This window comes from Mirounga leonina, unplaced genomic scaffold, assembly GCF_011800145.1.
Source record: "Mirounga leonina isolate KUSES-001 unplaced genomic scaffold, KU_Mleo_1.0 Mir_151, whole genome shotgun sequence".
Classification (NCBI taxonomy): domain Eukaryota; kingdom Metazoa; phylum Chordata; class Mammalia; order Carnivora; family Phocidae; genus Mirounga; species Mirounga leonina.
This window is the reverse complement of record NW_023270377.1, coordinates 54,055,869-54,078,425: the sequence shown is the minus strand read 5'-3', so window position 1 is coordinate 54,078,425 and position 22,557 is coordinate 54,055,869. Positions and strand designations below refer to the sequence as shown.

General features: G+C 43.6%; 1 protein-coding gene across 1 annotated transcript in view; it reads right to left on the bottom strand.

Moving 5' to 3' along the window:
* The window catches only part of PDE11A (phosphodiesterase 11A), a 388,181-nt gene that overhangs the window by 942 nt on the left and 364,682 nt on the right, over positions 1-22,557 (bottom strand). The window lies entirely within an intron of this gene.

Genomic DNA, 22,557 nt, shown 5'->3' with positions numbered 1-22,557 from the left:
ATTTATTTATTTATTTATTTATTTATTTATTTATTTATTTATTTATTTGACAGAGAGAGACACAATGAGAGAGGGAACACAAGCAGGGGGAGTGGGAGAGGGAGAAGCAGGCTTCCCGCTGAGCAGGGAGCCCGATGCAGGGCTCGATTCCAGGACCCCAAGATCATGACCTGAGACAAAGGCAGACGCTTAAGGACTGAGCCACCCAGGCGCCCTACTTAATTTTGTTATTAAAAAAAAAGAGTCCCCTACTCCTTAATGGTATAAACTTCTAGCTTTACAAAACTTGGATGGCCTCTATCATGGAACAAAGCAATGAATAAAACAAGGACGGTGGAGGTGTGGGGGTGTTAGTCTATGGAAAGATAGTATTCCCGCCCAATGCTTAGGGTCTGCGTGTTGTGGCCACAGATGATCCCCCCAACCCCCTGCTCCATGTAGACACCTTGCAGGTGTGTCCCCTTCATCCCAAGGGGAACAAAGCCACTGCAATGTTAGCATACCTCTGGAGCAGCCTTCTCCAAGCAGGACGTGTGGTTAGGGGGAGGTTCATAGCAAAGCCTCCCAAAGGAGGAAAGAATAGCCCTTCACGTAGAGGGTGTCCTTCCCTAACATGACTGCAAATCACCAGTTAGATCTGATCTATCCCCTCAAATAGCCCTCACTGCAGGACATGAGTTAAATGCAACTGGGTGTTAGTTAAGTGGCTGTTGAAAAGCCCAGAAGTAACGAGGGATCCGACTGGGCTGTGAGCCCTTCAACCTGGCTGAAGTGGGGTCCCTTCACACGGACATCTTTTAAATGGAGCATATTCTCTCTCTTAAAAGCGGTCTTTATCACACCAACCAACATTCAATTCTAAATCAGATTTATTAACCATTCCATACGAAAATAAAACATAGCAACATAATAACTCAGGTAGTGATCAAAATCCCCTTTATTTTCATGAGAAAAATGCAGGTTACTGCTTTCTGCTCAATGCACAGTGTTTTTATTTGGACAATAGTGTGGGGTAGCAACGAATGCCATGGTTTTATTTAGTATAGTTTGGCACTGGTCCTCTTCACTCTGATCAAGCCTTTTAATTAAACTGACTACTATAATTCCTATGGAAATTAGTGTTTATGCTATTTTCCTGCTACAAAAGCATTTCTCTAGAAGTTATTTTTTTTTTTAATCCCAGGAGCACAAATTGGAATTTTTTTCTGCCTGAAATGTAATTAAAAACTCATTTGATTACTATATTTCTGGCTCTGTTCTACTTATTAAATTCCTGTAATCAGTTTTCTTTTATGAAGCTGCTGGGAAATGATCTCAAAAGCAACACATTTTTCTCTTCCTTGGCAGGTTCCCGAGCATTTACTAAATTACATTCATAGCACCTGCCCATGATTCGAATTACTCCACCAATTTATTCCTTAAACCATTTAAGTTTATTTGGCTTAGCCCCAAACAGAGATTTCTTTCCCTTATCTAGCTCTTTGTTGTCTCTCTTGCTACCTTTGTGGCGAATACAAAAAAAAAAAAAAAACTTTTCCGGGGTGGGGGGAGCAGTACATATTTCTCAGGATTCCTTCTCTTTGTTTCATAGTCTCTTTAATAAACATGGAATTGCCATATTAGAATATCGTTTTCCCCTGGCAGGTGCAGGTCTAGGCAAAGGTAGCAAAATATCCCATCTTGTGCCATCAGTAAGAGAGTTGCTCCTACTATTTAGAAAATACGGATATTCCTAAAAACTTCTCATCAGTGAGGGACGCCTGATGAATTCTGTGCAAATGCTACTTGTTTGCAAGTCCTGTCTGACTTGCTCTTCACGTTGCAAAAGAGAGAGGGCACAAATATCACCCGTGTAGTCACTCTCCATATGTATGCAAAGGGACTCTAAAGGTGGTGTATGTGGTGCCATCAGCCATGGGATGCTGAATCTCCTCTGTGGCAACCCTGCAGTGGGACCCTCAATGTTTACACGTGTCCAGAGGCAGTGAACGCACTACCCCCCAGGTGGTTCTGATTTTAGAATGTTCCGTATATTGAACAGAAATCTATATCCTTGTAACTTCTACCTAATGGTTCTTTAAGCCGGAATCTACTTGAGCCCCGTAGGGCTGATGACTCATGTGCTGCCTCAAGTGTAGGTCAGGGTCGAGGCGGACCTAATACCCCAACTTAGGACGTGCTGCTTACCATCCCTTGCGGCAACTGTCTGGCCCCCAAGCTTGCGCCAGCTCCGCCTGGCCCACCGCAGACAGTGCCTTGGATCCTTGCCTGCTCCGGGACACAGCCCTGGGCATCCAGCCATCCAAGTGGCTGTGGGACCCCACTTCCTCCCGATTCCATTCACTCTGTTGTTGAGTCCCCTTGGGACCAGCAGCTGTGGTTTATTCCACATTTTATTTATGTTTTGAGTAAGTAATACATTCCCACAGTCCAATGGATATAAAGGGTAAAAAGGTACAATGTACAATCTGCCTTCACCCCTGCCTCAGACACTGAGTTTCTTTCCCTAGAGGCAGCCAAAGTTATCAATTTCTTGGGTATCCTTCAAGAAATCTTTTATGCATATGTAAGCACATATAAAAATACATATACACATATATACATATGCATATAACGTCTATATGTATACATATAATACATATGTGTGTATAATTAAGTTGATTCTCCTACCATTTTGGGTGTTTCTTTCAGAGATGGAGTGAGATCAAAACTTTGTGGAACAACATTATTATGATGCTTGAGTGAGCCCAAATGTACTGTGTAGAAATTAACACTTGGAGTATATAGAGAGGAGAGGGACCACATTCTAATTTTCTATCGCTATGACACTGAGAGTTTCTTCTGCAGAGCTTAATCTGCTGTGAATCCCATCTACTGTCATTTTCCTCTGAAAAATTGTAGTTTTCATTTCTAGGAGTTTGATTTGGGTGTTTTTTTTATATCTTCCATGACTGTTTATCATGCTTGATCTTTTCTCTACCCTTACGAACATATAAAACATAATAAATGTCTTAATGTCCTTCTCTATCAATTCTATGATCTGTATCATTTCTGAGTCTGTATTGATTGATTTTTTTCTCATTATTATGGGCCAGGTTTTCTTGCTTCTTGGCATGCCTGGTAATTTTTGACTGGATATCAGCCATTGTGAATTTTATGCTGTTGCGTGCTGGATTTTTATTTAATCCATTTGTTTTTGCATTTCTTTAAACATCTTTCAGTTTTGTTCTGGAATGCGGTTAGGTGACTTGGAAATAATGTGGTCCTTTTGAGGCTTGCTTTTAAGCCTCGCTAGGTGGGTCCAGAGCAGCCTTTAGTCTAGGGTTGATATGGGTCCGCTACCGAGACAATCATCTTCTGAGAACTGTAGCCGGAACCTCAAACCTTTCAAGGGTTTTCTCTCATGCTCTGGCTGGTGGGAGCCTGGGCTGTTCCCCAGCCTGTGTGAGCTCTGAGCATTGTTCTACTTGTTCCTTTTCGCTGTTTTTCCCCTCAGCCTTAGCAGCTTCCCCACACGCATGTGGTGAACAGCGCTGAAGATCGCTCTGCAGGTCTGTGGAGCGCTCGCTCGCTCTCTCTCTCTCTCTCTCTCTCTCTCTCTCTCGTCTCGTAGCTGTCTCCTCCCTGGTCCTCTTGCCTGGGAACTCCAACCTCCTTGGCCTCCCCAGACTCCGGGCTCTGCCTCGTCAGCTCGGTGAGACCGGGTTTCCCTCCGTGTGCGGCGGCCGGAAGCAGCTCCGGCGCGGGGAGCGGGCAGCGGGCAGCCGGGAGCCGGGAGCCGGGAGCGGGGAGCGGGGACAACTGCAGGGCTCACTTCGCTTGCTCCCCTCTCTCGGGAACCACTGTGTTGGGCGACATGCTGCCCGTGTCCTCTGTCAACTCTCGTTTCACGCTCCTTCCCGGTCGCTGTGTCCCGGCCAGCGCTGAAGTCCCTTGCCAGCGGTTCCAAGCGGCTCCGTTTGGGGGACTTCGCCGGGAGCCGCGACGGGAGAGGGAACAGGGCCTCTCAGCTTCGCGGCGCTAGCAGCTCCCGCAGCGGCCCTGGGGAACAAGGACCCGCGCGCCGAGGCAGGAGGGAGGCGCAAGGCGAGGCCCGCGGCCAGGGGCTGAGAGCGGGGTCAGGGCGTTCTGACCTGCCGCAGAAAGCTGCTGTAAAAACAACCCCAGGACGACCCTCTTGGGAAGTGAACATACTGTTCTCTCTTACTGCCATGATTCCCGAGACCACGTTCTGTTTTGTTCTGTTATCCGTCCGCCGAGCTGCTAGGAGTCGGATTCTGGCCCTGCTTTCCCTCCGCCGGCATGATCCACACCTGCTTCTCGTGGCCCGGCGCGTACTTGCTAGCAGGCCGCAGTCGCTTCTTAGAACTCAGCCGCTCCACAGGCCGGGCACATGGGGGACAAGGGAATCAACCAAGAGAAAGCCACGTTCTCAGAAAAAGTCATTACTCCTCTACTCTGTTGTTGGAAGGGGGCCTAAAGGAGCACGAGCAAATTAAAACCACGTTTGTCTTTGCACTTGAAAATGTCCAACTATGTCATTAAGGTCTTTTCAAAACTTTGAGGGAGTTATCTGAGCTGGCTATTCATTTATTTTTTTAAAAGGCCAAAGAGAGAAGATGGTTTTCACTTCCTATGGTTGAATTATGTAATTCCAGAGTGCTGGCAATAAGATTTAGCATTTTCTGGCTTCCTTCATCCCCACCTTACCCAAGAGAAATATTCAGAAACTAAGAGGTACAATACATGGTAGAAAACAACGAATTTAAAGTATTTCTTTGGGGTGCCTGGGTGGCTCACATGGTTAAGCGTCTGCCCTTGGCTTGGGTCATGATCCCAGGGTCTTGGGATCGAGCCCCGCATCCGGGCTCCCTGCTCAGTGGGGAGTCTGCTTCTCCCTCTCCCTCTGCCCCTCCCCCTGCTTGTGTTCCCTCTCTCAAACAAATACATAAATTTTTTAAAAAAATTAAAAAAGTATTTCTTTAATATCAATTTTTTGATAAAATATAAAATTAGACTTGGAGCCCGTCTCAGCTGTTTGAGGCAATATCCCTGTTATGAAGATATGATCACTTTTACTACCATGATTATTTACTTTCTGAGTGAAAATGTCAAAAAGCCTATTTGAGAGTTGGTATCTTGAAATGGAAAATCACTGATGATATGACCAGCTGCTGTCATCTCTGCTCAGACCTTCAACAGGAGGGGCAGGAGAGCATGCGTGGTGGCAGGCCCTGAGATTCTCTTGGATTCATGTGACTGGCCAGAGCATCTCTGAGGAACAAAGAAGGCTTCTCCTGAAGGTATGTGCCTTCAGAAAGAAGGGGCCAATTGTGGGAGCAAATCCAAACGTCTAAATTGTCCAACTGCTATATTTCTTGATTCCCAGAGGTTAAGATTATTCATGATTCAAGCTAACATAGTCCTGAATTTTCCATGCCACGTGGCAGTGGTGCAGTTGGCTAAGGATCACGGTTGGCTTGCCAGCCTTCCACTCTTCTGTCACATTGGCAAGGCCACAGACAGTGAACTGCTTGTCCAGAACTGAATTCGTCACCTTCTTCCCAACTTTCTTCTTCAGTTTACTCTCTCGGGGAACTGAGCATTATCACCTCCACCCAACTGCTCAGCCCAGAAATCTTTGAGCCATCCGTGACATCTCCCTCCCCCCCCCCCCCAAACTTATCACCAGGTCCTGTCAATCCTGCTTCCAAAGTGTCTTTTCGTGTCAGTCTCTTGCCATGTCTCCAACCCTGGTTTAAAAGACCATCATCTTCTCAACTGCTCTAACCTGCTCCTCTCCTACCGGGATGCCTGCCTTCCCCTCCCCTCCCCATCCAATTAACCATCCACATTGTAGCCACAGACCCCAGCTGGTCCCTCTCTACCCCGAGCCTTTCAGTGGTTTCCATCTGATATGAATGTGCTGGAAGACTCCACCGGAAAAAGAGAATTGTGGTATTAAAAGAGAATGGAATCCAGAAACAACACAGGAGAGGAAAAAAACCCCATAAAACCCAATGGAAAACTTGGGTTAAGGTACAAAAGCAGAATTTTGAAATGCCCAAATAATCCCATCAAGTTTTCTAGAAAACCTGAAGTTCACATCTTTCTATGCATCTTTCTAACATCTTCCTGAGTAAAAAAATAAAAAATAAAAAAAAAAATAAGCCAAACTCCACATGGTGTGTTTGGCAGGGGAGTCACCAAAGTGTTACTTACTACGTGTGAGAGCAGATGGAGCTGGCTATGGGGTCCAGATGGGAAGCAGCAAACAGATTCCTCCTAAACTTCACTCTTTCTCTCCCCAGGTCAATGGCCTTTGAAACTCAAGGTTGTGTAAAAATTAATTTGCATTAAATTGCTTAAGATAATGTATTAACTACCATAGGAGGCTTCCAGCAGTTTTTAAAACTTGCTTCGAAAAACGAATAATCAAATAATGGTGAACACAGAAGCAAGCCAAGACTTCTGTGAATAAATGTTTTTAAACATTCACATTAAAGATACCCACTTTAAAATAAATCTTTAGTGGGTACTTTGCTAAAGTCAGAAAGTTAATAATAATCATTTACATACATTACACATGTAACTATGCCAGGCACCGTGTACTATTGGGTTCTTCCCAGGCTAGAATGCAATGGAACTCAAAGGGCTCTAGCCTTATGACTTCTGCTCCATCTGGGGACAGAGCCATTTACTCTGCCAGGACTCTGGTATCTCTAACAGAGATTGCTAGTTGCCTTCCAAATATGCATTTCAGCCTCCCCTGACCTTAGGAATGGCCAGGGAGGTATAAGCAGAATTCATGAGGAAGAGTTTCTGAGAAAACTCTTAAATGGGAGTTTATTCAGCTGGAAGGTGCATCCTTTTGTTCTTGGTCCTATCTCCTTCTCGGTGCTGGAATATTAACAAGATGGCTGGAGCTATAGTGGCCACTTTGCGACTATGAGGCAACCTTAAGTATGGCAGCCACATGCTAAGGAAAGATAAACAGGGACTGGGTCTCTGATGTCTATGGAACTACCATATCATAGCAGTCTAAAGTAGACTTCTCTGGATTATTTTGAAGGAGAGAGAAAAAGAAATTTCTATTTTGTTTAGCTGTTGTGATTTCAGATCTCTATTACTAGCAGCTGCATGCAATATCTAATTGAGGGAACTGATGTCATGTTGTAGGTCTCTATTTTCTGTTGAACTGTGCAGGTGTCAGAGAATTCTAGTTGATTCCTTGCACTGTGGAATTATGAGTTAACTTTTTATGACAGCAGGTTATAAGTGAACTGTAAGAGACAGACCCTTTACTGTTCCTCTGATGATAAAATCCATTCTGTGTGCTCTGAGTATGCACATAATTCAGGCCTGACTAACAGGAGTGCCTCATTAATTGGTGTAGGAATAGGGTTGTGGCCCAAGCTAAAGCAATCAGAGCTCTCTCTAAGTTTTACCTGGAACTGCTGGAAATGAGGTTTTCCTTTTCATGCTTCTTTTGGTGTGATAATACCTATAATAGACATGTGACATTAGAGCTGTCAGGATGTGTGAGGAAAGCCTGGTTGAGAATGAAGCCAAAACATACGTAGGAGGCAGAGGAAAGGGGACACATCTTATGGTATCTTTTGAATCCCCCAGCTCTAGCTCTGTGCCGCCAGCCACATGTGCCTCTCAGCTCCCCAGTTACTTGAGCCAATCAATTCCCATTTCTGCTCAGACTAATCTGGGTGAGTTTCTGAGCTCCAAATAGTCTTTTGCTGTTGTCATTTGTTTTTCTCTGTCACCCCCAGAATTACTTGAGCTTGAACCACCCTCCCCAACCCCGCCACCAGACTTTGAACTGGTGGCTCCCATAAGGAAGTCTCAGCTTCCTCAGCACACAAAGTTGCTGCTGACACTCACTGGGCAGTGCTCTTTACCAAATTAGTGAGGGTCAGAGATCAGCTAGCAGTTCTCTCCCTTCTCCTTGAATCCCAGGAGTCTACCAAACAGACTCTTTAAAAGGTTGCTCATTCTTGGCCTGCCCTGTTATGGGGACTCAGAAAGTGCTAACGGTGTATGCCAATTCCCTCTGGTGGCAAAGTCAGCAGGCCTGTGGAATTTCAGCTTCCAATGAAGGAATACTCAGAGCAATCGGAAGTTGCCATCCATGCAGCTTGGATTTTCCCTGTAGACCAGGTGAGCTCTGACAGAAAGGACAAACAGCAACAAGCTGTTACTTTCTCTTTAGTGGGAGTTCACTATTACCCCATGTTTGTCATATCGGGTGAGATGCTTTCTCCATTTGAGAAAACTATTTTTCTATACATGTGCAGTAACAGCTTGGCTGAGTCCAAATTTTGCAAATGCCAAAAAGTATTGTCAGATCTTTCTGAAATCTTTTAGTGATACTTGAGATCTTAAAATCTAAATAATGTGAGGCAGTTACCTGAACAGCAATAAAGATGATAAAGCCACGGAGGTAATGCTTATTATGAGGGCACGTGAGCTCATTAGAATCCAGTGGAAGAGTGATTCAGACCTATAATCAGAATCCTAAGGGCATAATCTGGCCAGGTTATAACACTGATGTTTGTAGCATCAATGTCTAATAGCCTGAAAGCTAATGATAGTACTAGTAATAACTTAGGAAGAGAGCCTTTTCTTTCTGAGGTGTGAAGCAGATGCCTATAGAAGTGAAGATGCTAAAATGCCTGATACCCATCTTCTCTCCCTCTTTTCTTTCCATTTCCATTCCCTTCCGACCTCTCAGGTTATGTGTTTTGCTTACTTTATTTATACTCTCAAGGGATTCCTCTGTGGAAAATGATACTTACAAATGACATTAACATTCTGAATTCATGAGGCAGGAATTTTTGTCTCTCTTGGGATAAACAACATTGTTACTTCCATCATAGAGGGCAAGAGTCTTAAACTCAAAAAACAAAACAAACAAACAAAAAACCCTCAAATGTCTACAAGTATAGGCCGGGACAGTTAAGGCATGAAATAAGCTGCACGAGACAGCTGGCAATGGTGGGGCCTCCGGCAAACTGGACCCTTTACAGTTTTAAAAACAGCGTTCAACTGAATGAAACAGGTCTGTGGGCTGAGTCAATTCCATGGGCTGCCATCTGCCTGCCGTGACAGACAGGAAAACCCGTCTTGCCATAATAAACTCACTATTGAGTACTGAATGTGTCCCATGTTCCAGGCTCCATTCGAGGATCTCTCCGTATTTGAGTGGACGAAACCCTGCAATGGTGCTGGCAGATTGGTATTGTTCATCCCGTTCTGACAGATGAGGAACCTTAGACTGGGGGAAATGAAGTCAAAGGCACCAGAGTGAACATGGTTAAAATACAGCAGAGCTGGAATGTCAGTCGTGGCCTGCCTGAGTACAAAGCCCGTGGAAGGGATCTCACTGGGATGCTGGTAACGACAGGTATCTCTCCCACCTAACTGCAGTGTCAGGCGAGTAGAGTGACTCTTTTGTTCTGGGGTCAGGGACACTGTTTCAGGACAAACCCACAGGACGGAGACTGCCCTCTGAGTAATGTAGAAACACCATCTCCCAAACATTAGGTGCGGACAGTGAATCTTTTATCTGTGACTCATCTACTCTATCCTGCCCTGGGAAAATAAAACAAGGGTTTTAAGTAGTAAATAACAGGCAGGCCCAAAGATAGCTTGTGTAAATGGGAACAAGGAGAACCGCCTCTTCTGTTATAATGAGCCCCTTTAGGATACTGTCCTAAGTTATCCTGTTGGTTGGGTTTTTAGAACATATTGGTAGCTAATCAATCATGTTCATTGTGTAGGCAACATCTGACTTGGAAGGAATGGTTGCTGACCCAGAAGCCACAGCCTCTGATGAATGGGACTTCACACCAGAGGTGGGTGGAACATGTAACTAAAGCTCAGCCACATGGTAACAGTCCTCCCCTCCATGCACCGGGATGTTTTCCGGTAAAACAGGGCCATCTGCGATTTTATAGAAATATATAGACTCGATTATTTTGGCCAAGTTCAATGTGTAAGAAGGACCATTTAAACATCTTTAGTTTGTTGAGCTATAGGCATTCTGTGTGGACTTCTCATGTACCTTGAATCCTAAGCTTCCCCAAACAGAATGGATAGGGTGCCTATGTAAAAATATGGAATTGCAATTCCATGCCTTTGGCGTGAATGGTGTTCTGAGAAAGGTGCTATGGGCCCTTCAAGAAAGGATTCTAGAATACTCCACTAACACTTTGCTCTTCGATTTTTCAGCCTATATTTGAGCATTTCAAAAGAGTCAAAACACTAATTATTGGTACTGATGAACCGCTTAGTGAGCACCATGCAAATGATTATGGAACATTTCTTGTGAGGCTTTATAGGTGGTCCTCATGCTCAGTACCACACAGGCTCATGTTTGAGACAAGAAGGAGCCCTCAAAGCCTGTGCACCCCAATGTCCCATATCTACAGAGCACCAGATCCAAAGCACCCGTGAGAAATCCAAGATCCTTGGGACAAAAATCCTCTAGTACTTTGGTGGTTTCTCTCCGTATGGTAAGAGAACTTTCTTTTTCTTAATTTTATAAGATAATGAAGAAAGTGAGAGTTTGGAGAGAAAGAATAGGAAGACAAGAAAAGGAATATTTTGCACACACCACTGGGTATATGAGGAGGATGTTCATTAGCTGGCCTTCTCTTTGTCCAAATAAAGAGGCCAAGCTGGTCACTTTAAGACCTGGTTGAGGGCATGCTATTGTGGCTTTTCTTTAGTTACATTGCTAACTTCCCCCAAGGCTAAGATATGGTATGGGGACAGCAGGACCACGACCCTGGATATTTTTTATTACATTACTGAAATGCAGTTTAAGGATGGGAACATCAGGATGTTATGAATAGAAACTTCCTAAGGGGCAACGCTTTTCTATCTTTCAACGTTGGGAAGTTTTACAGTCATTTGCCTTCCAAACACTGACCATTTAAAATTAAATAAGCATCCCAATAAAATGACAAACTAGATTTGTTTTTGAACTAAATTCTAAAGCTCACCTGGAAAGATAAACACGCATCCTTAGAAAAATACTGCAAGAGTAATGCTGAAGGTGAACTAGGCTTATCATTAAATATATTATAAAAGACATTAATTAAGGTAGTATGACGAGGTGGACAGATTGATAGAACAGAATAGAAAGACTAAGAATAGAATTAAATTTAAAGAAATTTAGCCTATGATAGAGGTGACTTTTTAAATCCTAAGGAAAAAGACTAGTCAAAAGCTGATGGGAAAACTGGGGAACCATCTGAAAACCTAAAGTTGGATTCTGACCTCATACTTCACATCCAACAAAATAAAGTACAGCCAGATGAATCAGAGGTACAAATATAAAGAAAAAAAGAAACCATAAAATACTAAAAGATGTTCTGAGAAAAATTCTTAAATGTTATCTTTTGCAATGGGAAAATCATTCTATGCATGACATGAAATTCAGAAGCCACAAAAGAAAAGAGTCATGAATTTGACTACATAAAATCGATATATTTCTGTACAGCATAAACAAAGGGAAAAGGTAAATGACAACCTGGGGAAAATATTTGCCACTTTTGCTACAGATAAAGGTCTATTTCTTTAATATATAGTGAGCGCCTACAAATCAAAAAGACCACCAGCTTAATAGAAAAATGGCAAAAATATGAAGAGTTTACAGAAAAAAATACAAATTGCTCCTAACACGTCTATACTAAAAATATGATTAGACTCATTTATGATATGGAAAATGCAAATGAAAACTATAATGAGATAGATTTTATCCTATCATATTGGCACAATTCAAGAAGTTTGATAACCTAGTGTGTTGGTAAGGGTGCGGAGAGAGGGGCACCTCACATATTGCTGGTGAGAATATAAATTGGTACACGCTCCACGGAGGGAAAGTTGGCAATACCTATCAAGATTTCAAATGCCTGTATGCCAAATGGCCAATAATTCTTTTGTGTATTTATCCTACAAATAAAGTATTTATCCTATAAATAAAGTGTGAAGAATGCATTTACAGTAGCAAACTATGAGACATGACATCGGTGTCCTTAATAATTAATTATTAATTGGTTAAATATTTTATTCTTCATCTTTAAAATCTAATACCCTACGGCCATCAAAAAGATGGAAGCAGCTGCTGTCTGGGCACTGGAACAGGAAAATCTCAAAAATATATCAAGTGTGAAAAAGCATGGTCTGGAGCAGGATATACTTATGTTCATATATGTGCACATACATATATATACGTACACACATACATACACGTATATACATATATATGGGCAGAGAGTGTATATGCATACATATGTGCCGTATTAGAAAACAGCGTATAAGCAGTATGTATAAAAACAGTGTAAAAACCGACTGTATTTATGCTTTTCTATAGATTGTCTTTAGATGCATACATAAGAAGGTCTTTAGAGGTGGTGGCCCCGGAGGGAGGTGACTGGGGGACAGGAGTGTGAGGAAGGATCACTTTTCTCTAATACTTTTGTGCCTTTTGAATTCTGTTCACTGGATGTGTATAAAGTATTTAACAGTAAGATATTTAAAAATTTTATCATGAACCGATAAAGGAACTAGCAATCTTCGATCACGTGTGAGAATTATTAAATAACAAGTCATCTACCTGATTGTTAATAGTGAAAGAAGGTTTACAGATACAAGGATAAAGAAACGAAATGCTTAGTTCATGAAGATCGAAATAATTTAGTGTTTCACCACCATAATTCAAGAATTATTTCAATATGTTAAAGTACGTGGCAATACTGTTATGTATACGTTATAACCCCCTCCCCCAGCCCACTCAGCCACCCACATCACAAATAAGGGCCGACTACCTCATTGATCCCAAACATTTCCTCTGAGAAGCGATCAATGTCCCCTGCCTGGCCATTAAATAGATTTTGAAAAACTCTTCAATCCGTATCAGTCTCATATCCTTATTTAGTTCCTCAAATTTGCCCTCAGCTGGGAATTGGGCAGGCAACTGTGGTTCTGTTGTGTTCACCACTCATTTGAAGGGCCCCATCCATCATCATTTCTAGGCCTTTTCTGATGCAATGTAGCTTGTTCTTTGTCTTTCTTAAAAACTGAATGGCTGTTAAATTATCCATTTATCTTCCTTCAGATTTTCTGTTCAGTTTCTCAGGCCCTCTCAGGGCTGTCTTTTCTACCTTGTTTGCTGACTTTTCATTCCATTTCCCCCGTTCTCCGAGGCATCTTGTTTCACCATGCTGTCCTTCAAAACAAACTCCCTGGTTCGATCTGCTTTCTGCTTGCTGGAAATCGACATCACTACTCGTGTAGACTTCCTTTTCAAATTTCGTCCCTTCAGGAGAGCCTTGAGAACTCTGAGATTATATGTTTCCAATTTTCCCCATAGATGGCAGGGTGTATTGGAACAAACCATCACTGAAGGTTGAAAGTCTTGGGTTGTAAACCAGCTTTGCCACTCTTAAGTCGGGTCACGAGTGACCTTTCAGGTTTCCGCTTTCCCGACCTACAGATTATTTATAAGCTCACTTCTTGTCAAGAATCTTCGTATCACAACAGCATGTTGTCTCCGTGTATAGTGACCCACTGAGGATGTGAAGTTTGTGGCACGTTAAGGCCTACACATACACACACACACACAAACACACACACACACACTCACACACTCAGGTGGCAGCAGGAGCCCAGATTTGGAAGCAGAAAGAATCTAAGCTCTGTCACCTAATAGCTGCGTCTTCTTGGGCAAGATATAGAAACTCTCCAGCCTCAGCTTTCACATCTGGAAAAGGGGGATAATAGTAGTACCTGGCTTGCTATCGCGAAGAGGATTATATCAGATAATGTTTGGAAAGTCAGACTGGTGCCTGGCACATAGTAAGTGCTCAGGAATGTTATTATAGACCTACAACATCTTAGTAAGCTAGGCAGTTTGACAGTTACTCAAATTTACAACACCGGCTACTGAAGCTTAGGGGCCATATTAATGATAGTAATAATGACAACTCACATGTATGTATGCATGTCCATGAGCCTCCTCTCCCTTGGTTTCCAACTCTTGGAAAGGTTGTTATTAACTATCGTCATTTCCCTTTGCTCCAAGAAGAGAGTCACTTTGTAAGGCCAAAGACTTTTAAAACGTAGCAAAGTGGCGTTACTTTTAGTCCAACCTACAAGCTTGTGGTGATCACCATAAAAAGTCTAAGGAGTGGCTCCTGGGTGGCTCAGTTGGTTTAGTATCTGCCTTGTGCTCAGGTCATGATCCCAGGGTGTTGGGATGGAGTCCTGCATCGGGCTCCCTGCTCAGCGGGGAGTCTGCATCTCCCTCTGCCCCTCCCCCTGCTTGTGCTCTCTCTCTCTCTCTCTGTCAAATAAATAAATAAAATCTTAAAAAAAAAAAAGTCCAAGGATAGCAAGATTTAGGTTTTATGAGTGTGGAGGGTGGATTCGAAAGGATGCTTATAAAAACACTCAGCCCCTACTGGCCTGTCTTAGGTCTCCTTTCTGTTTCCCTCTGTCTCATTCTTCTCTGTAGGTCTCTGTTGCTCTCTTTCTCCTTTCCTATTTAGTTTTCGGCCATTCAGAGCATCTGTGGCACTAAGATTATAGATGACATAGGAAGGCAAGGACTTGGAGAATTACTCTTCCTTTTCTGTTATTTCATGGTTCTGTGGTTTATCCCTCCCTTTGCTTGTAGGAGGCTGCGGCTGGTAGGCTGAAACTCCCCCCATTCACCGGGGCGATTGTGAACAGCAAGTATAACCTCCCTGCTTTCTGAGCCGTGAAATAAAGACAGAACTGCTAATGCCCGCCACAGGGCACCTCGGAATGGTGGGTTATTTCAGGGCACGCGGAAAGCACAAGGTGCGGAGGGGACGCCAGAGCTTCCTAGAGGCACCGCATAACCCACTCCTCCCGGTTCCCCGTTTCTGCGCCCCCCGCCCCACCGCAGGCTGTGCTGCTGAGGCCGTCCCGTGGGGTCTCCCTGGAGGTGGGTGGCATAGTGTGTGCGGGGCATTGCAGCTGGGCAACAGAGACGATGAATGCAAATAAGTGTAACGTGCTAGTAAAGGAAAATGCAAAGGGGCCCTGAGGCTGCGGTCTCTACCTGCTGGGAGCAAACTGAGCTTTTACCTGGAGCCTGTCATCTGAGCAGATTCCTCAAGTAAGAGTAGGATTTGCTGGGGGAGAAGAAGGAGAGGTAGGGCGGGCAGTGCGAGCATGCACGCGCGCGCGTGTGTATGTGTCACGTCGGTGGAGTAGCAGTTTGGGAAATGGCAGGTGACCAGTTACCTCAAGAGCAGAGGAGACGGAGCAAGGAGGGAGAGAAGGTGAGCAGAGGAAGGTCAGACCCCAGCTTAGACTTTTCCCTCCAGTAACGGGGAGGGAGGGTCTGAAGGACCCACGGTCAAATTTGCTTTCGGAAGATAACTCCCGTGTTGCTTTGGTGGATGGGACTGAGGCCGTGAAACTCGCCAGGGGCTGCTGAGCGTGACAAGGTCTGAGTGGGGACAGAGGACCCAGAGGAAGGAGAAAAATCATGATGTGGCAACGAGAAAATAAAACCGGCACCTGGTCTTGTTTTATAACGTGTTTCTGGGCTTATTGATGATATCAGGTTTTTTAAAGTTGTCTTTTGTTTTTTGTATTTACTGTATCCTCTGAATTCCATTTTCCCTTCGTTGTTTTTGATTTGCTTCCACTCCTTCGTAGTGGAGGCTCTCCTGAAACAGGCTGTGGCCCTTCTCCGTTTGCACAGTTCAAGTGCAAGGCACCCAAGACAGCTCCCAGGCAGTGTGGCCGTGGGAGAAGGGCAGAAGCTGTCCCCGGCTGCGCGCGGCCGCTGGGGGGCATCCTGCGGGGAGCTGACTCTCACTGAGAGCGTCCCAAGGGCAAGTACGTGCGGATCCTTTCTCTGAGGCCACTTTTCTGCTCCTGGGGATGTCTGGCTGTTGGCATCCTGGGTGCAGGGTAGGAGGGCACCTGGGGGTCCAGCCAGTCATTCCACAGCCTTAATTTGAGCCCCGAATTCTCCCGATGAGTGCTCTGTGGGAAGAGCTCCCTGGTCTCCTGGCTTGGCAGCAGTGACAGAGGTGGTTTACCTTGGCCGTGTGCGTAGTGAGAATCCACTTACCGGCTTCTAACCTTTCTGCTTATTTCCAGGCTTATGCCGCCACCTCGTTGTTGTGGATCAATTTGTGCCCCCCTGCCGCCCCGCCGAGATATGCTGAAGTCCTCACCCTGGTACCTGGGATGTGAGCTTATTTGGAAATAGGGTCTTCGCAGATGTAATCAGGTTAAGATGAAGTCATATTGGATTGGATGAGCCCTAAATCCAATGGCTGGTATCCTTATAAGAAGGCCATGGGAAGACACAGGGACACACAGACACGGGGGGAGAATGTCACATGAAGACAGAGGCAGAAATTGGAGTGATGCATCCAGAAGCCAAGGAATACCAAGGATTTCTGGTAACCACCAGAAGCTAAGAGAAAGGCATGGAACAGGTTCTCTCTCAGAACCTCCAGAAGGTATCAACCCTGCCACACCTTGATTTTGGACATCTAGCCTCCAGAACTGTGAGACAATAGATTTCTGTTGTTGTAAGCCACCCAGTTTGCTGTACTTTGTGAGAGAGCCCTAGAAAACTAATATACCCCCTCTTGGGGGTACTGGGCCCCTCCGAGTCCTGAGCCTCTCAGGAGTTCCTTCTGAAAGACAGATCAGCTCACTTCCGTCTGCAGACGTTCTGGGATGTTAGTTCCTTGCCAACTTTTAATATTTGAGGAGATCTTATGTCCTCTCACATTCTGTTGTCCTTGAGAGTTTGTTGTTGTTGTTTTTAAAGAAATACAACTTCATTATTTTGAATCACGCTTAATAGTTTTAAATAAGTCAATAAAATAAAAGGTGCTCATTTCAGAATTACCTCTTTTAGCAAAAAGTAAAAGAAAGTAGGTAATGACTGAATAAATTATGACAAGTCAACTGATTGGAATACCAGGCTGCTGTTGCAAAGGATACATGAAAGTTATGATAGGAATGTGGATACGTGTTGGGACGTTATGTTACGTGACCAAAGCAGAATACACTAGTGTCTCTGGGTAAATTCGTGTTTATGTGTGGACAGTAGCATAAAGGGGCACCACAGGAAGAAGAGAATGTGAGGTCCTTACTTCTCCTAACAACCTGCTCTTAACGATTCAAGTATTCTGGAAGGCAATATGTTTCCTCTACTGTGTTCCTTATTTCCTTCCGAGTCTTCGCTAGTGGAGTCCTTAACATCCTTACTTATACTAACAGTCTGTTCAAGGAAATCTAGGTTTTTTTTCTATCATGTTCCTCAAAAATTTTTCACCCTCTTTTCAATACCCAAGAAAGTTTATACCTTTAAAAAAATTCCTTTCTTATTATATTAATGGAAGTCTCAGAAGGGTGAGGAGATAAACTAGTGAGGCCAGCCTGCCATCTTTTATTGACAATGTCAACCCACTTTGCAAGTGAAAGTGTTAGGTCAAGAACAGCTTAACATAATGTATTTCTGAGAGAATTTTCTATAGTAACCAGCTAAACAGAATCCATTAGCCCATTTGGCCTTCTAGGAATTGCTCTCCCTGGAATCTCTACTCTGGGCCCTGTATCCTCCCCTCTGAAGGATTCAGGGTTTTATCTTATAAATGGGAGGTTTACAAAGGTAGAGCACTATTGGTCAGAATGGAATCACTTTTTACTTCCTCAGGGCAGTATAGTGAGAAAAAGCAGCAGATGAAGACAGAGAGGACTTGGATTTGAACTTCTGGCTCTATTCTGTATTAACTGCTTCACTTGAATTAAGTCCATTAGCTTCTGTAGGTTTCGCTTTCCTCATATGTTAAACTTAGACCGTTAGACATTATAGGATCCAGAATGAAGTATTTTCTTCTTTCACAATTAGAGTCAAATTAAACTGTGTCTGTAAATGCAGTCAGTATTCAATAAATGTCTGCTTTCTTAAACAATGTGCATAAGGATACCCCATGTCTGTCAGGACTCTAATACTGAACTTCTTTTCCAAGTGCTCAGGCTGATAGAAGTCTTTTTTTTTTTTTTTAAGATTTTATTTATTTATTTGACAGAGAGAGCGAGAGAGGGAACACAAGCAGGGGGGACAGCAGAGGGAGAGGGAGAAGCAGGCTCCTTGCCAAGCAGGGAGCCCAATGCGGGGCTCCATCCCAGGACCCTGGGATCACGACCTGAGCCGAAGGCAAATGCTTAACCATCTGAGCCACCCAGGCGCCCCTCTGATAGAAGTCTTTAACTTCGTTTTAGATCCTGGCTAACAAAGTCAACTGTTGGGCTGCCATATTGTTTGGTGCATGAGGTTGAGAGCCTGGCTCTCTCTGGTCACATGGCCATCTAGCATCTGCTTGCTAGACGAGGTGATGTGTCTTGAGTGATTTATTTCATATTTTTATGGCTGCAGCTCAGATAATTAAATATAAGAATTGTGATGGCTAGGCATCCAGATAGTGCCTCCTTGAATTCTCTCAGGAAACATTTCGAGTAGTACAGAAGATTCTGTTTGGCAATAGCATAATAAGAATGCTTTATGTTGGGGCGCCTGGGTGGCTCAGTTGTTAAGCGTCTGCCTTCAGCTCAGGTCATGATCCCGGGTCCTGGGATTGAGCCCTGCATCGGGCTCCCTGCTTGGCGGGAAGCCTGCTTCTCCCTCTCCCACTCCCTCTGCTTGTGTTCCCTCTCTCGCTGTGTCTCTCTGTCAAATAAATAAATAAAATCTTAAAAAAAAAAAAAGAATGCTTTATGTTTATCTCATGCGTCACTTCCCACGAGCTCAAGCAATGCTGACCTTCTAAATGCACATTAAATTGCAGAAATTTCGGAGAGGCACTTACAGTGCTAAAAACAATCTTTAAAAGAGGCCTTGATTCATTTCCTGGTGGAAAAATGCAATTTTCCTTCTCTCTCTCTCTTTTCTGCCTTCCTGCTCTTCCTCTCTCTTTTCCTCTTTTTCTGAAGAGATTCAAAGAAGATAGAGCCATGAAAAAGAGGTAAATCAGCTTTTAAAATACGCTTTCTAGAGGCGCTGGGAAGCAACGTACGACAACATTCCAGGCCTTCTATGGACTTCAGTTAAGTCAGTTTTAGCTTCATGATTCTCAAGCAGAAACACTTTCAAAAAGAGTTATTTATGCTGGTCAGCCTGATAAGGAAAAGTAGATCTTATCTTAAATTCTACCTTCAAAAGCCTTATGAGGGAATATATTATCTTTTTTTTTTAACCAGATTCCAGCATTTTAATATGGATTCAGCATGGCAGTTTTGAACTCATAAAATGCACATGAATAAGAATAGATTAAGTGCTACTGTATAAAGAACAGTTTTTTTCTTTTAAGAGTTGCATGGAATGAGACAAATTAAAGTCCATTTTATTCACGAGAAAATGTACACAGAGCTGGTTGCTTTATCCAGTCAAACTCATTTTTGGAGGTGGAAAATTCTCTCTAAAATCAAACATCCTGGCACATCAGGTATTCAGGAGGAACTCCGAGATGTAGCCAAGGGTGTGAGATGCCTTCACCTGACACATACCATGCTCAAGGCAGGCAGTGATGTGAACTTGAACTTGAACTAACAGCTGCTCTGTTAGTAAGCCCTGTCTGCCGTTCAGCACTTCCCTCTACACAGCACATGATTACCTGATGCTTGCAGTAGTGGTAACTGTTAGGAAATGTAGGATCTGAAAAGTCTTCTAAGTCAAAGAAAGATTACATTTTAATCATAACAAATTTAGCATGTTTTATTGTGTTATAATTTGCATATAATTTGCATATGATTCAATATATGTTGAAATCACATGTATACAATGCACAACATAAGTTCTTGAAATCCATGTATATATGCTCTCTATTAACACGAATATTAAAATAACTAGAAGACCATATTTTCTGCCAATGCTGGATAAAAGAAAATTTCACGTATTTCCTAGTTGAAAAAGTCAAAGCCCTGAAAAATTCATGGCTATAAACTGGCCTTTTTATATTAGAATTAAGGGCCAATTCAACCATGATGAGAACTAAACCACTTTCTAAAAAGATATTATAGGCCATATACTTCGGATTATGGGCAGGAATAGAAGAGTGCACACTCTGATGAAAGGGTTTATATATTTACAGATGATAACTTAACGTGACGTTATAAACCCTACTTCACGTGTTCCGCTACTTGTAATTAATTCTGTGGTGCTGCACCCATCATACATTCCTCCGTTTCTTCATTCATTTGTTCCACAAACGTTCACTGAGCGGTTCGAATGTGCTAGGCCCTGTGCTGGGTACCAGGAATATGATGGTCCCCAGAAACTAGTCTCCTGGGGAAGGGAGCCAGCCAGCCAACCACTCACAATACAGAGTGTTCTGTGTGGTTCTGATGAGACAGACAGAGTGCCATAGAAATACCGAGGGGGAGTAAAGGTTTTCCAGGAGAAAGGAGCGGGAGGGAGCACAGAAAAGGCAAGGGAAGAGGGACAAAAGGGCTGGGAGTCCTGTGCTTTGAGACAAAGGGTGCCTGGCTCAGGAAGTAGGTAGGGCGCCAGCAGAGGAAGCCAAGAGGCAGGGGGCCTCAGAAAAGGTGGCCCTGAAACTCCAGAGCGAGGGATCCAGGAGGGATCTTACAGATGGTGGCAGTCACCCAAGGTTTTTAAGCAGGGGCGCCATGATCCAGTTTTTTTAAAGGAAGATCACTGGCAAAAGTTCGGAGGACAGGCCGTTGCAGAGGGGCATTTTTGAAACTACCTAAAACTGGCACTTTCAAATGTTCACATTTCTCTGCCATTCGTAGCTGACTGATTGGACATGGAAAATTTTGAAGTAAACAGGTTTTACTATCAGCACTCAGCTTTAGGTATAATATATGTGACAAGGACAATATTTGGAAAATATTAAACCCATGTGTTTTTGTTCTGCTTGATTCGTCCCGCCTGTGGCTCTGCACCCATTAACTCAGTAGGCTCCCCTCCTGCAGGCAAATGGTGGTTCCCCTCAGGAACAGCAAGCTGTCATCATTCAGCGTTGAGAGACTATAACCCTGAAAGCCAGCTTTGTGTGGTGAGAGAGGAGGTGTTGAAATCCCAGAATTCTCCTTTACCTGTTAAGAACCAAATCTGGCTAAGTCAGATCATCCAGTGTGACCACAAAGCTCTCGTGCAGACAGCACAGGGGAGACCATATAAGGGTAGTTCCCATCAGACAAGAAAAAAGAAGTGAAAAAACTTTCCACTGTCGGGGCCAGAGATGAGGGCAGGGGCAGGGGAGGGGGAAAGAGAGAGGAGAGAAAGAGGGGTTGGTGGTGAGAAAGGGAAAATGAGAAGTGAGTGTCTTGGCTCCCTGTTTCTTGGGGGACAAAGCCTGGGGGGGGGTCACGGGAGAGCTTGTCTCTTGAATCTCAGGGCTTAATTCAGGAAAATGACAGAATTTTCCCAGAACAAGTTGGCATTGCCCTCCGACAGCTTACTAGAAAGGACAGAGGAAGTTGTGTGGACCGCAGGGTGAGGAGAAAGGAGCTGGGAGTTCATGGGTGGCCCATAGGAGCTGAGCACTGGACAAGAGAAGCACCTGACGAGATCACAAGGATAGGTGAGCTTCCCGGGCCCCAGATGGCAGCTGGGGAGAAGAAATAGCTCCGGTTGGGAACTATTCCCATTTCAGTCCCTCCCAAAGACCTGTTTTAACCAGAAAAAAATTATGATATTTTCATTGTCAAGTTTAAGTACCAGTCCCTGACTTCCTCCCCTCCCCCGCCCATCACTAGGAAAAGGTGGAGCCAGATGGATAAATTAGAGACTGTAGGAAGTTATTTCTCTCTCTTTCTTGAGTTTTTTGAATTACACATGCTGTCATTCCTTGTAAACACAAGTAAGAAATTAGCCCCAACTATTTCTTCCTCTCATCTACAAGAATACTAAATATTGTAGAGAAAACATTTATAGAAAACTGATTTGAGTGGTGTCCTTTTTTTAAAAAAGTATCTGATGAAATCATTCTTCTCTGTATCCACATTCTATTCCTTGTAGATTTTTAAGAGGAGATGATATTACATTCTAACTAGTCACTCCATAGCTCATTACTTTTTTTTTTTAAGATTTTATTTATTTATTTGAGAGAGAGAGAGCACATGAGAAGGGGGAGGGTCAGAGGGAGAAGCAGACTCCCCGCCAAGCAGGGAGCCCGATGCGGGACTCGATCCAGGGACTCCAGGATCATGACCTGAGCCAAAGGCAGTCGCTTAACCAACTGAGCCACCCAGGCGCCCAGCTTATTCTTTTTTAAAAAATTAGACACAAGGCATGAGCCATCTGGGGAATATTAAATTGTTTTAAAGAACTTTTTAAAAAGTCCAGAAAAAATGTCTTAGCACTTTACATCCTCTTTTCCAATTTATCAATTCTAATTCCCAGTCTTGACAATTTTAATTATATTTTAAAGATTCTTTTCTCCTTTCTTTCAGAGAGCTTATTAATAATTGCATCAAGTGAATGTATTTTCCAAAACAATGATTACA